The sequence below is a fragment of the Camelus bactrianus genome, chromosome 9 (assembly GCF_048773025.1).
Source record: "Camelus bactrianus isolate YW-2024 breed Bactrian camel chromosome 9, ASM4877302v1, whole genome shotgun sequence".
Lineage (NCBI taxonomy): Eukaryota > Metazoa > Chordata > Mammalia > Artiodactyla > Camelidae > Camelus > Camelus bactrianus.
Window position 1 is genome coordinate 31,135,360 of NC_133547.1, and position 15,371 is coordinate 31,150,730.

The 15,371-nt window shown below is 39.2% G+C and overlaps 1 protein-coding gene across 1 annotated transcript in view; it reads right to left on the minus strand.

Annotated features, from left to right (window-relative positions):
• Positions 1–15,371, minus strand: part of DPYD (dihydropyrimidine dehydrogenase) — a 720,294-nt gene that overhangs the window by 154,538 nt on the left and 550,385 nt on the right. The window lies entirely within an intron of this gene.

Here is a 15,371-nt window from a genome sequence, read left to right on the forward strand (position 1 = left end):
TCTGTACTGACGTAAGAAATAAGGGATAGAAATGGATTCAAGAACTATATGAAAGCATTCTGGATAGGTGTGTGGCACTAGGTCGTTTATCTGAGGAGTACTCCATTCTACTAATGACTAAAAGCGTGATTTGAGAGCATTTTAATTTATTGCAAAAGTATGGACTTGAAGTGAGAATGTGATACATCTTTCAATTACCCGAAGGTAAATATTTAAGCTATTTATGAAATAGATACGTTCACTTATTGAATGTGCAGTTTGGTAAAAAACAAACAAACAAACATGATTTTTATTTTCAAAAGCAAAACTTCATCTTGTTTCAAATACATAGAGAAAGTAGGTCCCTAACCTAGCTCGAAATCTATCTTGCTGGAAACAGGGTTCGCAGAGTGAACATAACTGTAGAAGGTGACATCTCTAAGTGCCAAAGAAACCCAGTGGACAGGTCTAGTGGTGATCAGGGAGCGGGTAAATTCCAGGATGCACTGAGATAAAGTGATCATCACAACACGAAATGAGACACGTGGACCCCAGGAATCCCAAACTTCAGAAATTCTTTGGAAGGAGACACGGAAGTGATATGTATACACTGATTTTACAGAACAAGGAGGCAAGGGCTCACCTCGAGTAGACAGTCTGTAAAATGATCACTGAGGTGCAAACTGGGAAGCAGATGCTGCGTTGTGGCGGCTTCATCTAGAATGACTAGGAAGTCTGACAAATGGGACACTGGCTGAACACACAGCGTTCTTTCTGTGTGACGCTGAGCAGACTTGGAAGGGGACTTTAATGTAAAAGTGAAGGGACAGAAAGGGAAGGGGAGCTAACTGGGTGCCTCTATATGCTGTGAGAGATAGCTTTGACTGTGAATATGCCATCCTTATAAATACATTTATTATTATGAGTCTATGTATTTAAAATCACATCAGTTCAAAATTACCTTAGAAAACCAACTGCAAAACATGCGAAAGTTTAGTACCAAATGACTCTTGCTAGTGGGAATGAAGTTATGACAAGCTTCTTTGAGAAAGAGATAAAAGAAGAACTACTAGATTGAGACAGAACCAATTTGTATCTCTCCTATTGTGCTAGAGGAGGGAGGGAAATAAGAAGGAAATTTGTGCCAAATGACTATTACTTTAAAAAAAACAGTTTCAGAAGGTAGTTCTAAAATGATTTCTGAAGGTTGCAAAGTCCATGATTTCAATGGAGAAAATAAAAATGTTCTTAGACTTGAGGAGTACAGCCAAGCTAGGCATTCAGCACTCCTTGTCCCAGGTACCCCTCGTAACAGCCCCATGAGGCCTGATTTGGGGTAGACCTTCAGCTCCCCATGAAGGTGCAGAGGTCATCAGCTGGTAACTATGCTTTTGATGTTTAAACTCCATAAGTTCTTTGCATTGTTTATGTGGCCTCCACCCAGTAACTCCTGAAACACTGAACTATCTGCAGTTTCTTGGCGAGATCATGTTTAGTCCCATCTCTGTGTCAGTTCTCTTGCTGTTCCCACTGCCTGAAATGTTCCTCACCTTCCTTTCCCTATCCTTTCTTTAAGGTCCTTTGGAAATGTCACATCCTTTGGGGGGCCATCCTGGACCATCCTCAATGCAAATGTGCCTTCGTTCCTTTTCATCCCTCTGGCGCTAGCAGGACATCACCTTGACTGACAGCACAAACGCACGCGTGCCTCTTCTTTTGTGGCATGAGCTCCGTAAGGGCAGGAGAAAAATCTAGTTTACTACCTCAACGCCCTGGGAAAGAAAATATGAGGAAGCTTCAGGAAACACTGAGCACGGCCAGGAAAGTTCCTGAAACGCCCTTCAGACTGTTTCTTCATGGGTTAAACATGGCCAATGAAAATACCTGCCTCCCAGAGGTAAACAAGAAGCTGCATGTAGAGTGTTCCACAAAGCAGCTGCCACACTGTAAGCCATTAATGTTCCTACCACCACCACCACCATCATTATTCCCAGTTATTAATAAAATTCATCCCTTAACTTTCCGAAAGATCGAAAAGGACTGTGTTTTCCTCCAAGACTTAAAGACTATTCATTTTAAGTTTTATAAAATCTACTGTCATTGGAAGATTACCATTTGAGTCGGAAGAGTCAGGATGAAAAACAAATTAACCTTTATTTCCTCTGTGATTTATATTTTGTCTTAACTTTGGATCAAAGCCTCTAAAGAATTATTAATTTGGGATACATTAACTTTTACCTGGAAGATACAGAAAGGACAATATCATTCTTATTTCCCTTTTTCTTTTAGGAGGTGGAAATTATAAGACATTTCCTAGCAGAAAAAACATTAGACTTAGGCGGACAGTCAGTTTTACGCTGGATTCACGCTGGGAGAGAAAACAATGAATGTTACACTTCATTTATAATTTCCACTGTGAACATGATAAGGACTAGTATATTCTCAAATCAAATTAATCCACAGTTGTAGCATTTAAGATACAGTGAAAATCCCTAATTCAAGTGTACAGTATCACCTATAAAGCCAAAATAAATAGGGTAAGATAAGAGTTCTCAGTCTTGGGTTATAGTGTCAATGCGAGACTTGAGCTGTGCTAATTCAACAAGCTTGATCTTGATTGCCAAAGCATGCTTGTCAATATTTAGCTCCCAGGGGGCATGTCAGGCGCCTTCACAGAAACTAGCTTAAATACAAAATACTACATCAGGATTTGTGATCCTTTTCCTAACACTCAGATTAAACTGCTGATTTTCTTTCTTTTAGCTTTTTAGACCAGGAACGTGTTTTCCATACTTCTACAGTAACGAGAGGAGAAGTTGCGTAGAATTGTAAATGGTGTCATTAGGATTTCTTGAAACCCAGATAAAATTCTATCACACGAAATTACTATAAGGCTTTTTATCTGTGGTTTGAAATAGCACTTCCTCACCATGATTACAATATAGAAAGCAGCTTGGGAAAAACGTTAATCCGTATTGAGAAATAAATGTAATGCAGATGAGATGATGGGTAATGAGTCTTATAAACTTAAAAACAAATAGTTCACAATTTTAGTAACTCTGTACTTAAGATCTTCTGATACAAAGATGCAGTAAGGTTTCTAAGCTTCTGTAGCCACTTTTCTTTACATTTAAGGAAATACAGTGAGGATCAAACTTACAATGAAGAGAATCTACATTTCTCTATGGTGATTAACTATAAAACATGTTATGGAAATTAGTATTTTTTTTCTAAATGAATATATTTCTCTTCACCATCTGACTTCTCTGGCTTAATAGACGTGGATTAGCAATTTACATTTGCCTCTTTATTGAGCCTGACAAAGCATTCTATGAAATTGAGTATGATAAAGATTATGGCAAAAATAAAAACAAAAACAAAATGTTAAACACATATCTTACATAAATGAAAAATTACTCCCTTCATTTGGTGATCAAAATTTTCACTTTTGCCAACTTCATGGCTGAAAATGGCCTTGATATTATCTATCTTAGTTCTTCATCCAAAATCATGGCTAAAGATGAAGTCAGATCAATGCTGCAATAGTGAGAATCAGGCTAAAACAGCCAGAAGAACCAGACTACGATCCGGCCGGTTTGGGTTAGCTACAGACGGCCATGACTGACAGTCCTGATCTATAATACTTACATGACAAATTTCTCCTCTCTGTCTACAAATTTCTGAATTGAAAACTCCAATGATTCATTGAAACGATACTAGTTTTGATTTATCGTATTTGTTTTACCAAGGGAAGACAAATGTCTATGAGACACTTTCTTAATTCTGTTTGAACTTGTATGTAGTGATAAATCTTTCCATCACTGCCCCTAACTGAAGCTTCCTAAACGTCAGATGACCCTCATAACTACCACCATATTCTACAGATGAGAAACTAGGCTTGGATCGATCAAGGGAGCCCAAGGCAACACCAGAAAGCTGCAAGTATTTAAACCAGAACTTGAACCTGGGTCTGCTGATTACAACCTTGGGGCTCTGTCTTTATCAATGTATCAGAGATTTCCTGATCAAGGCAAAGCTTTTGTACAGACATACCGAAATTTCTGGACCTAAATTGTTTTTAGAGAAACTTTACTCTTCAGCACGTGTCAATGATTTAGTTAGGGAAAGATAAAACCTTGCAGTTCTCAGTTATGTTGCTTGTTCTCTTAGGAAACTACTTCAGGTTCCCCCCAATAGATGAAAATGGCAAATCAACTTTTATTCACTATCCCTTTTTTATCCTTATGGGATCAACACCGCCTTATTGGATGCTGGGAATCCTGATTATAAATTACATCTTACTACTCACGTTGTTCATCACACTCCTGCCTACTAGTGTTACTGTTTCTTTAATTCCTAAATTCATGGTAGTAGGTCCTTTGCATACCCCTTTCCCTCTGCCTGATGCTCTAAGTATCTCTATTATTGCATGATTGGCACCTTTTATTCATACGAGTCTCAGCTCAAATGTTAATCCTCAGAGACACCTACCCTGAGCCCCAGTCTAGAGCTGCACCCCTTTATGTCTCTATCAAAATTATAGCTCCTAGTTTTTCTCTTTTCACAACACGAGTTTTTGAGATTATCCTTACTTACTGTTTATTCCTCCTCTCCCTGCCCTCACCTCCTGTCCTTTTATGCTCCGAGTCTAGAACAGTACCCAGCATATGGCAGGCTCTCTTACGAATATGTTTAAACGACAAAGGACTGAATTAATCTCTTTAACATTCAGATAGAATACATCCCACAAAAATATTTTTCGAAATAACATTTGTCGTTATCAGCCCCATCTCTGGGAATTTGATTGCAGCAGGATTTCTGTCACTGTGATGTATAAACAATCTCATTGTTGACTTTTCTATTAAGTAGTATATTTTTTAATATCATGACTGATTATGAAAAAATCTGGTATTTCAATCTTTTTACTAAACTTTTAAACACAGTAATTCTTTAATCATTTCACGTCTCCTACTAACTTGCTCAATTTCAAGCATGTAACCTATCTACCCATGAGTCAGAACATTTTAGGATTCTCCACTTAGATGATCAATTTTCTATGAAAATCTCATCCCTTTACTGTAGTATAAGTTTGATTCTTCCACTCAGAATTTTATAAATTAAACATTCCATATCAGATGTATTCTACAACATTTTTATTGAGAAAAGTAATATATTGTGCTTTGAGTTAAAGTAAAAATTACTTTCAAGTCATATGAATTTAGACAAATAGCAGTATTGGATAAAGTTATTACCAATTACCAGATTTTTTAAGATAAAAAGATGGAGATATCCAGAAATAAAGAACTTAATCTAAGTTTCTGAGAATTAGCTCATAATAATTTTAATAGAATATGAATTTCAGAGAAATACTGTGCTATAAAACCTAGATGATTCGTCCCTCTGAGCTCAGAAGGGCATTAATAAATGTCCCCAGGCAGCACCATGCACCTGGCTTAGGATGTCAAGGGAGCCTACTAGCCAGGGAACGAAAAATGGTGCGGCTGCGCTCAGAGTGCTCAGCAGCTAGGAGAGGCAAGCTCAGCACCACGGACAGAGCGCGCACAGACAGCACCTCGACAGACTCCAGGAGCGCGACCCAATGCCTGATTCAGTAACACTGCGGCGCAGGGCCTGGATCTCTGGCCTTCCCGTGCAATTCAACTCAGTGCTCCACTGCACCTTGTCAAGTGACCTCTAGGGGACTGGAAATTTTCTCCATCTTTTATGTGAATATTTCAAATGAATGCCACATCATCTGGCTCTGTCCCTCCCTTTAGCAGACTAGTGAGAAACAAGAGTTTTATTTAGGTCAGAGTAATTTATCTGACCCACAGTAGAAAGTTTCTGAAGAGCTTAGCATCGTAGCTGAAATGCTGATTTAAAAAGAGAGATGGAGTTGGGAACTCCTATTTTTCTCTTTGAGCTGGGACAGGTCTTCAAGGTAGCCCCAAGATGTAGGCTGCAAAGAATTATATTCCATATCATTCTTCAATTTTGGTCAGGATAAGGAGGCTTAAGACCTGATTTTGTGTCTGTCAGTTCTGAGGAACTGCAGAGTTAGATACAACTTCACAAGACTCCAGCGCCAGTCCGAAAGTTCAGGCGTAGATTCTTTTCTCAGCAGCGTGGGTTCTGCTGAGCCACTGAAGAGCAGCTCCATCGTGGGGGAGAACATGGTACTTAACATCGCAGCAGAGTCCTTTCGTTCCGACCCTCATGCAGTTAGCATACATGGACACCATGCCCCATTTCTAAATCTCTCATCTTAAAGTGTCCGCCGGGCTTCCTCGGAGGATTAAATGAGAGAAGAAACAGGAAAGTGCGGGAGCTCTGAGTGTCCTGTGGAGGCACATTCTTTAGCTTTTCCGTCAGCTTTGTTAGCTGAACACAGGGTCCCTACTAACTGTTAGGGAGCTCTGAGTGTGTGCTTGAGGAGGGGAGGGTACAGCTCAGTGGTAGAGTGCATGCTCAGCACGCACAAGGTCCTGGGTTCAATCCTCAGGATCTTCATTAAACATAAATAAATAAAAACCTAATTACTTCCTCCAAGCAAGAAGAATCAAATATAAATGTGCAAAATCAATAAGACAGCCTAAAAAAAAAAAGTGTGTGGTCAACACGGAAGACACCAAGCAGAAATCTGACTCAGCAGTCAGCTTCTCTTTGGAAACTGTCCTCATTAGTCCCTCAAGAAGAACATACTTGTCCACAGCTCTGGCTGGCCCCCCACTTACTCCAAAGGCTAGATCTTTGAGTGCCTAATAATAACTTTTCAGTGTTTGCTATTTTTCCAGTGTTTGCTATTTTTTCTTATAGTCTAGGCAATCTAGGAATATTATTCAACTACTAGAAATGATAATCATGAAGAATTTCTAACAGCATGGCAAAGTACTCATGATGATCTAATTTTAAGTGAAAAAGAATGAGAATAAAATTGAACACTTTGTGCTCTTCTATGATGATAAACATAAATTGCTTGTGTGTGTAAACACATACATATATATAATGTACACATGCATACACATGTATTAATGGTGAATGGTGGTTAGATCCAGAGGGGAGAATTACTGATTTTTGTCTTCTTCTTTCTATATTTCTCTATTATCCAGATAACAGTCTTCAACCTTTGGAGGTGTCAAATCCATTGACTTTGAGATGATTAAAGGCTGGAGTGATTTGATACGAAGGCTAATTGTTACATTACTGATAGTCTTGTCACTCACTGCTTAAGTCTCTTCCCTTTCCCAGCCTCAGCTGGGACCAACGGATGGATGCCATCTCTGCCATCCAAGGGCACTACACTTTTGCACAGAAAGGAGGAACGTTTTGCCTTTTCCCCCAGACGCTGTTCCATGACAGCTTGCCTTTAACCATTAATGCTCGCCTGCTGTAAAGGAGTATTTACTCATTGTGTTAAATCAGTTTGGTTAGGCTGCCATTCCAAAATACTACAGACCGAGTGGCTTAAACAGTGGAAATTTATTTCTAACAATTCTGGAGTCTGGGAAGTTCAAGAGCAAGGTGCCAACTGATTCAGTTCCTCGGGAGAGGAGCGCTCTCTTCCTGCTTTTCCGACAGCCTCCTCTCACCTTGTCCTCACACGGAGCAGAGAGAGCGAGCTTTGGTGTCTCTTCCTCTTCTTATAATAGCATCACTTGTGATCTTATTTAACTTCATTACCTCCTCACAAGTCCTATCTCCAAACACACTGGGGATTAGAGCTGCAGCTAATGAATTTGGGGGAGACATAATTTAGTCCATTGCTAAATAATTCACTGAAACTGAGATATGAGTCCTCAAATGTACATAAACATTCAAATTTAGATAATCTGTAACTCCTCAAATTACCTCCCTGAGAAGTTACCTTACATTCAAGCTCTTACAGTCTTTTAATTATGTAGCACGTTCCCAATAAACTTATTTTGAAAAAGAAACTACTTAATATATTTGGTATATTTCAGTATTTATCTGATAGAATTATTAAATGAGCAGGCAAATACATTTTAAAATAATTTAATCATTATCTTGCATGATGGGGAGTGACCTCACAAATGAAAAGGCTGGATATGAAAATGAAAATTCCTTTAAAATGTAGAAGTTGTCAAGATCATGAATGTATCCTTATATGATAAAGGAGAAAAAAGCCAAAATTGAGGTGATTTGGCTTTTGCAGCTTCATGTAAAATCCTCACTGACAAAATCACATATTACTTCAAAACTTACTATAAATGTATTAGATGAAAGTAAAAATGTCTTCGGGAAGATTATATTGGGTAATTAAAAAACAGCTTCACTGGTGATAAATCACTATTACTGGGGATGTGTGTGCGAGTTTGAGTATGACTGCTCATGAAATGAACCTGAGAAAGATTATTTCCAAATCAACACATTATTTTACAACACTGCAACTTTATGAATGTATGAGTAAGGAAATTACGACATTATATACTATTAAGTACTTGAAAATTTTCTTCAGAGACATTCAATTTATTTATTCAAGTTGGCTGAAAGCTTTTTTCTTAATCACCTCACTGGAAAATGGAGGATTGTCTTATAGTCATAGGCACCTTGTATTTGGACATAAACTGCCGTTACCAGATACTTAATCCACAAAAATCGTAGTGTGTACATGACAGACAAAATAGTGTCCAACATTAGCTCTTACACTGACACACTGGCGCTGGATGCTCATCTAACTGGCAGTTTTCTTCATTCCACTTAGCATAATTACAATTACCTTCTACGTGTTCAAGAATTGTTCCCCTACTAGATTGATTATAAGCACCTTGAAGGCCTGGGGCTGTATGTGTTTCCTTCGTGTCATTCCAGCAGACTTTCTGGCATATCTATTTCTCTCAAAAAGGAAAGAGGGAGAAAAGTAATCAGGAAGGCAATGGAATCAATATACACTTAACCATCTCCCACTAGGAGTCTGAAGTTATACACAATGGGAGGATGGATTTAGCTTTCCTGAGGGATGTGTGCCATTCTGGTGCTCAAAGGCAGAATGGTACCACAGAAGAATGTCTACAGACTCTAAGTCATGACCTTCAGGACTCGAAGTCCTTTCCCAAACGTGCCAGCTTGCATCTCTGGCCCAAGTGCTGACACTCCTTGTATACGAGCTACTCCTTCGGGTTAAATCACAGATCTTCAGAAGAATCTAATTAAAATATACATAGATTATCTGGGGGAGCGACTTAGCTAAGCCATTTACACCACTTCTCATTCACATGGACAGCTCTGAAGTCTGCAAGGGGATAAAACATAGGACAGGTAAACTCTGCCATGAGTGTGAGGCCAGAAAACATTCAGAATATGTGCAGTCACTACCGAAAGGTGGGGCTTGGGAGACAGATGCTTGGCTCAAGCAAGGAAGGGCAATATGAACACCGGGAATTTGCTAAAAGAGGAAGGAAAAGTGAGGGAGACAAAAACTTTGTCTAGTTACGTTCTCCAAGAGCCAGCCCTGCCTGTGCTGAACGTTTTAAAGGGCTTAGTTATACAAGTTCTCTCACAAACTCTTCTGCGTATTTTCAGTAATTTTAGTCAGGAAGATTTTTCTGTTCTTATTCAGTATCTGTCTCGTGTTGATTCCCCAAGCATTTACTGAGTGCCCACTACTACATACCCAGGGACTTTGCTAATACGAGATTAAAAAAAAAAAAAGACCAATAGCGCATTTCTGTGCTGAAAGATCTTTCAGACTACTAAGAGAGGTAAGCAAATCGTAACCACACCAAATGGAAAGTCCTGTGACGGATGCATGCTGAGAGCGCATGGAAGCCACTGAAGGGAACATATGGTTTAGCTAGAGAGTTCACAGAGATTTGTTCACACGCTGGAGAAAAACTGGGATTTCCCCACTCAGGGGGAAAGCAAGAGACAACAAGAAGCATGGGGACCCTGGAGCATCTGAAGACCGGAGGGTGCTGCCCTGTGTCCGGAGTACGGCTGAGACTGGGGAGGTGGCCAGGCAGGGAAAACCAAGGCTAGAAAGGGGCTTAGGGATGGGTCTGCGGGCATAAGGAGTTTGAACATTAAAGAAAGTTGGGTGTAATGTAAAGGACAGATAGGAGATGGGAGCGAAATGACAGAAGTAAAATCAAGTAGGAGTTTATTTCAATATTCCCAGTCAGAGATAGTCTTGGGGTTTAGAAGAAAAAAGATCAGCTCAGAAAAACATTAAGTAAATGGGTTTTTTAGGCTTTAGAAATCAATCAGATGTGGTAACACTTATCCCAGCCTCCTCTTATCATCTTAGACGAGGTAATGTGCACTGAACATAAAACTGTAATACAAATCAAAGAGGCTGTAGCTCTAAATTCAGTATTTTTCAAGAAATCTGCATATTCTCCACTCTCTACCGATACTATATTTTGAAAGCCCTGCAAAAGCATCAGTTTTATTAATGCAGATTAAAATAATGTAAAGAACAAATTACCAGGGCATAAATAAACAGATCACTTTCAATTTATTGCCCACTCATCACTGCTCTCTACTTCACTACATTCCAAATTAATTGTCTTTATTCCCCCTTCTCCCACTTGGTGAACCACTGAGTCATGGTATCTGAATGGAAGCACTTCCACACTTAGAATAACTGATCTCAAGCACGCTCCCTTATGACTCAGCACTCCCTGTATTCTTCTCTCTGAAGTGTGTTTGTATCAGTGACCCTAGCTTCATCTGCCCTTATATCACAGTGTTCCTTTCTAAGAGCATACCAGTATCCTGAGATAATTGTGAGCCTCTGTTTGAAAGATGATTTCTTTCTCCCCCTGCAATTTGAAGTTAGGGCCACAGATTTTGTCAAAGGCAAACAAGCACATTTTTCTCTTTTAAAAGCACAAGTTTCAAACACCTGTGAAAGGTCTCAATTCGGCTGGACACTCTGCCAAGTCCAAGTCCAATTCCAAGTCCAACTCACACAAGTTTACTTTTTCTCTACTTCTCCTCCAACTTCCACTACATTTTAAAATTATTTCCTGACTAAATTAAAAACAGACAAAAACATAGCAGAGAGCACAGGCTTAGACACATTTTTTGAGGGTTACATTTAGCTAGAGGCATATTCTGTGGCTTCTAGTTTGAATCTTTATTTACACAGCAATTAATCAGCTATAGTATGCTTTTTATCTGAGTAAATGATCAACAACTCTTTCCAAGTACGTTAAGGAGTTTATTTCCATCTGAATTCTCCTGACAAACACTAAAATAGATAACCTTAATAAGGCACTAATGAGACCATTATAACTAGTTTTGTCTGTATTTAAAGCACAGATTTAAGATCTTCATTAATGATTAATTACTGGAAAACTCTGTTCAATCCCTTGAGTTATTTTTAAATCTTCATATACTGTAATTACATATATTCAATCATAAAACTTTCCACGATGCTGAACACAATTGAGTTTTGAGTAAGAACAGTATGTTACAAATCCTGGCTGTTTAAAAGGTTCATCTTTAAGTAGATTAATGATGTAGTGATCTTTACCCATTTCAAGCTTTTTTTGACTGAGAAAAAGATACTTCACTACAAGCTATCTCTCTGACCAGGCTTATGGGGAAAATTTCTCTAGAATATTTAACCACCAACCAGAAAGTTCAACCAACACCTTGAACTTTTTGATTATAAGATGTCTCTGAGATCAGATACATTGCATGTGGCCTACCACTGGTCTTTATTTTCGATTGTGTTAAAATATACAAAGTGCACTCTTCTTATCAGTTTTAAAGGAGAATAACAATTAGCAGCAACATTGTATTTGAGCTGAAATCACTGTGCAAAACTTCAACCCTGAAGTTACTGGGCAGAATTAGAAAATTAGGTCATCTTACATGTGGAATCACAAAATTAAGACAGAAAGACTTGATATTCCCTTTTAATAAATACAAAACAGTTATTTCAAAAAAAATAACTTGTAGATGACTATTTGAAATTCATAATGTCCAATTTCAGAATTAAATTCCATTTCAAGGCAAATTAGGTAGTAGTCTCCAGCAAAGCGGTGAACTTTAGAAGTGTAACTTTTTAACCTGATCAAGCCTTTCAAAACATGGTTTGCCACGGGGTTAACAAGGCTAAGGGTGAAATTCAACATTTTCAGACCCCCAGAATCTTTGCAAAATCAGGAATGCAGAAAACCAACACAGAAGTTTATAAACTATGCTAACATGCAACTAGGACAACACTGATACTCACCAGCACACTAAACTTCACCCTCTCACAAGATACCACTTTTTAATAAAGTACAATTACCTCCATAGTGACTGCAAAATGGCAGTTAAAGCTTTAAAGTGTAAATCTTTGCTTTCCTGTGTTTACCAGGCTGGGCTTTAAAAAGTACTAGAGAGGACAGAGGGAGGTGGTAAGCTATTTATAAATTGGAAGGTCTTCTGCATTTATCTAGGAATATATATTGTCAATATGTGATTAAATTACTGCTCCAGTTTTCCTGGAGGATTTCTGTGTTTATTGCTTTTTTTGGTGAGACATTTATCCAGCTCTCTCAATCCCATCCTTTTTCTTGCATGAATTCACACACATTAAAATGCGAGTGTCTTGCTTGTCTGATATCTGTCATTTGCATTATTTGAGACCCTGCAGCCCCCAAATTTCTTGGTGTTGCACAATTCAGAAACGAAATTATTTAGTAATAAGATTCTAGGGATAAGACAATGTCTAATGAAACATACACACAGCAACAAGTTCACAAGCCATCTTTTCAATCTTCCTGTTGAATTTTAGGGGTAAAGTTGGAGAAAATATCTATTTTGAAGGAAGCACAGACTCTAAATTATTATCATCATAGCCTGTGAATTACTATTTGATGCCCATTTTGCTCACAGGAGAATTATACACCATAAAATTAAGGCAGTCTTTACTTTAGAAGCTTATTCTTTCAAGAATAAAGTAAAGTAAAACAAACTTTACTAAAAATAAGTAAAATAAACATTAGCTCAGATATGCACATCAAACTACAAGTAATTGGGAACAATATGAACAAGGTATATATACACATTAACAATCATAACAAAATATCCAACGAGCAATTGCTAAGTATTGCTATACGAGAAACTTCACGGGGGCAAGGAGTGACCAGGGCCAGTGACCACAGTACCCTAGTACATAGGACTGGCACCAGTCACATGCTAGGCAAGTCCCTCCTCTCCTGAAGTTCACAGAGTAAGGAAGCCAGACAAGAAATGAGCAGCTGAATACCACATAACCACGGCAGAAATACACAGCCTGTGTGCACTCAGGAGGAGGGGGCTTCTAAAGTGGGGAGTGTAAGGAAGACACCAGACTTTGTCTTGAAGAACACATGAAAGAGTGGCTCTGATTCAGGAACGCCTCCATGTCTAAGGGAACAGGATGTTCGTAGGTCCATCAGCAAGAGAAAGCTTGACGTGATGTGGAAGCGTGAGTGCTCTGGGAATTCCTGGTAAGGCAACTTTTACCCTGGAACCCTGTACCTTTTACAAGTTCTGGTTAAAATAATGCTTCTCCCACAAACCTTCTCTGATCTTTCCAGAGGGAAGTGATCTCTCCCTCCACGGAGCTCCTAAAGAACTTCCTTTGAGTTGATCTTTTGGCATTCACCGCATTTTCCACTGCAGTACGTGGTAGAGTGAAAAGAATGGGGAAGTAAGATTCAGAAGGCAAGGGGTCTACTCTCAATACTGTCCCTCAGCAATAGTCCATCTGCCTTTGGATATATTGGTTAACCTGATTAAATCTGGGTAACAAAACTTACAGACGTATTTGCCACACGGGGTTATCGTGAGTGTGTGAAAGTCTTTTAGAAATTCTGACTTGCTACTTGAGTTATTTGAGTATATATCATGTATTTTCTATAAGAAAATACATTCCTTTAAAAGGGACAAGATTTAGACTCTAGGAGGGGTGAATAGTAATTAGCCAATTATTTAGAAGCCTAAAACCTTGAAGATTTATCTCAATCACTTCTTCCCGAAAACCTTCGCTTTGGCCCCGTCCCTGCCGAGTCAGCTTCCTCGCCTCTGGATTCACAGACATGTGCAGTTACCACAAGGTGCCTGCCACATTACACCTTCTGACCTTCCTCCTCTCAGCTTCCTTTGTTGGCTCCTCCTACTCTTCCTGATCACAGAGTGCTCAGTCTTTGGATCTCTCCTTTCTTTGTCTGTATGCATTTCTAGTTTATCTCATCCGGTCCCCTGATTTTTAAGTATCATGCACTGTGTACAGTTTGAATGCTCTGTTTATGTATTGAGCACTTCCTTTCCCCTGAGCTTCAAAATCAAATATCCAATCAGTGACTACACATCTCCACCTGCGTTTCTAATAGACATCTTAAATCCAACACATCCAAAATGAACTACGGACCTTCCTCCCGACTCTCCAGCCATAAAGCTGTTCCTTCCCGGGAGTTCTCCATCACCTTGTTCACTCAGACGCTTGACCCAAACTACCTGGGGTCACCTATAAATTCCCTCCCTCTCATTTCCAAAACTCAACCCATCAGCCTGACTTACTTATAAAACACACCCTGAAGGCAACCTTCCCACCTACCACTCTCTCCCTTGCCACCATGCTAGTCTAGATCACCATCATCTTTTGCCAGAATTTCTGCATTAGTCGTCAAACTGATCTCCCTGTCTCCATTCTGTCTGCCATTCAGAATAGCCAATGTGACATTTGATTTTAAAATAGAAATCAGATCCCATAACTATCCTAAAAATTGAAATAAAATCCGGAATCCGTGGAAGACCTGCATGACCTCTGGTTACCCCTTTAATCTCACGTCAGTCACCCTCCTGGTGCACCTTCCTTCACATCACACAGCCACGCTGCCGTTCCCTAGCATCCCACATCTCAGGACCTGTGCACTGTGCTTCCTGTGGGTGAAGACATGGCCTGTGCCCACACTGCATTCAAGTCGTTCCTGACCATGCTTTCTAAAACTGTGATCAGATACCTCCCCTGCCCCTTCTCTGATCTTTCCTTTACAGAACTTATCACTAAATCGCATATTGCGTTAGGTGTCTAGTTATCTATTTATTTATCACCTGTCTCCTCCATCAGAACATTAACCTCTGTGATGGCAAAGAGCTTACCTACCTTGTTCAGTCTTCTATTCCCAAACAATTGAAAATAGCAAGACTTAATATGTATTGAATACATATTCAATTAAGAAATGTTTAATAAAATAGGAATTATAAGTGTATTTGAATAACTGATTTCAAGTAATGCACACACTTAGCATTTGGATGCATTCGGATCAAGGTCATGCTCAGCTGTTTCCTGACCCCACCAACCTTCTCTCCACGAGTAACCGGACACTCCTGGGTAACAGCCTACCTTCTGCATTTCCTCTGTAACGCACTTTCTTCAACATGTTTTCTTC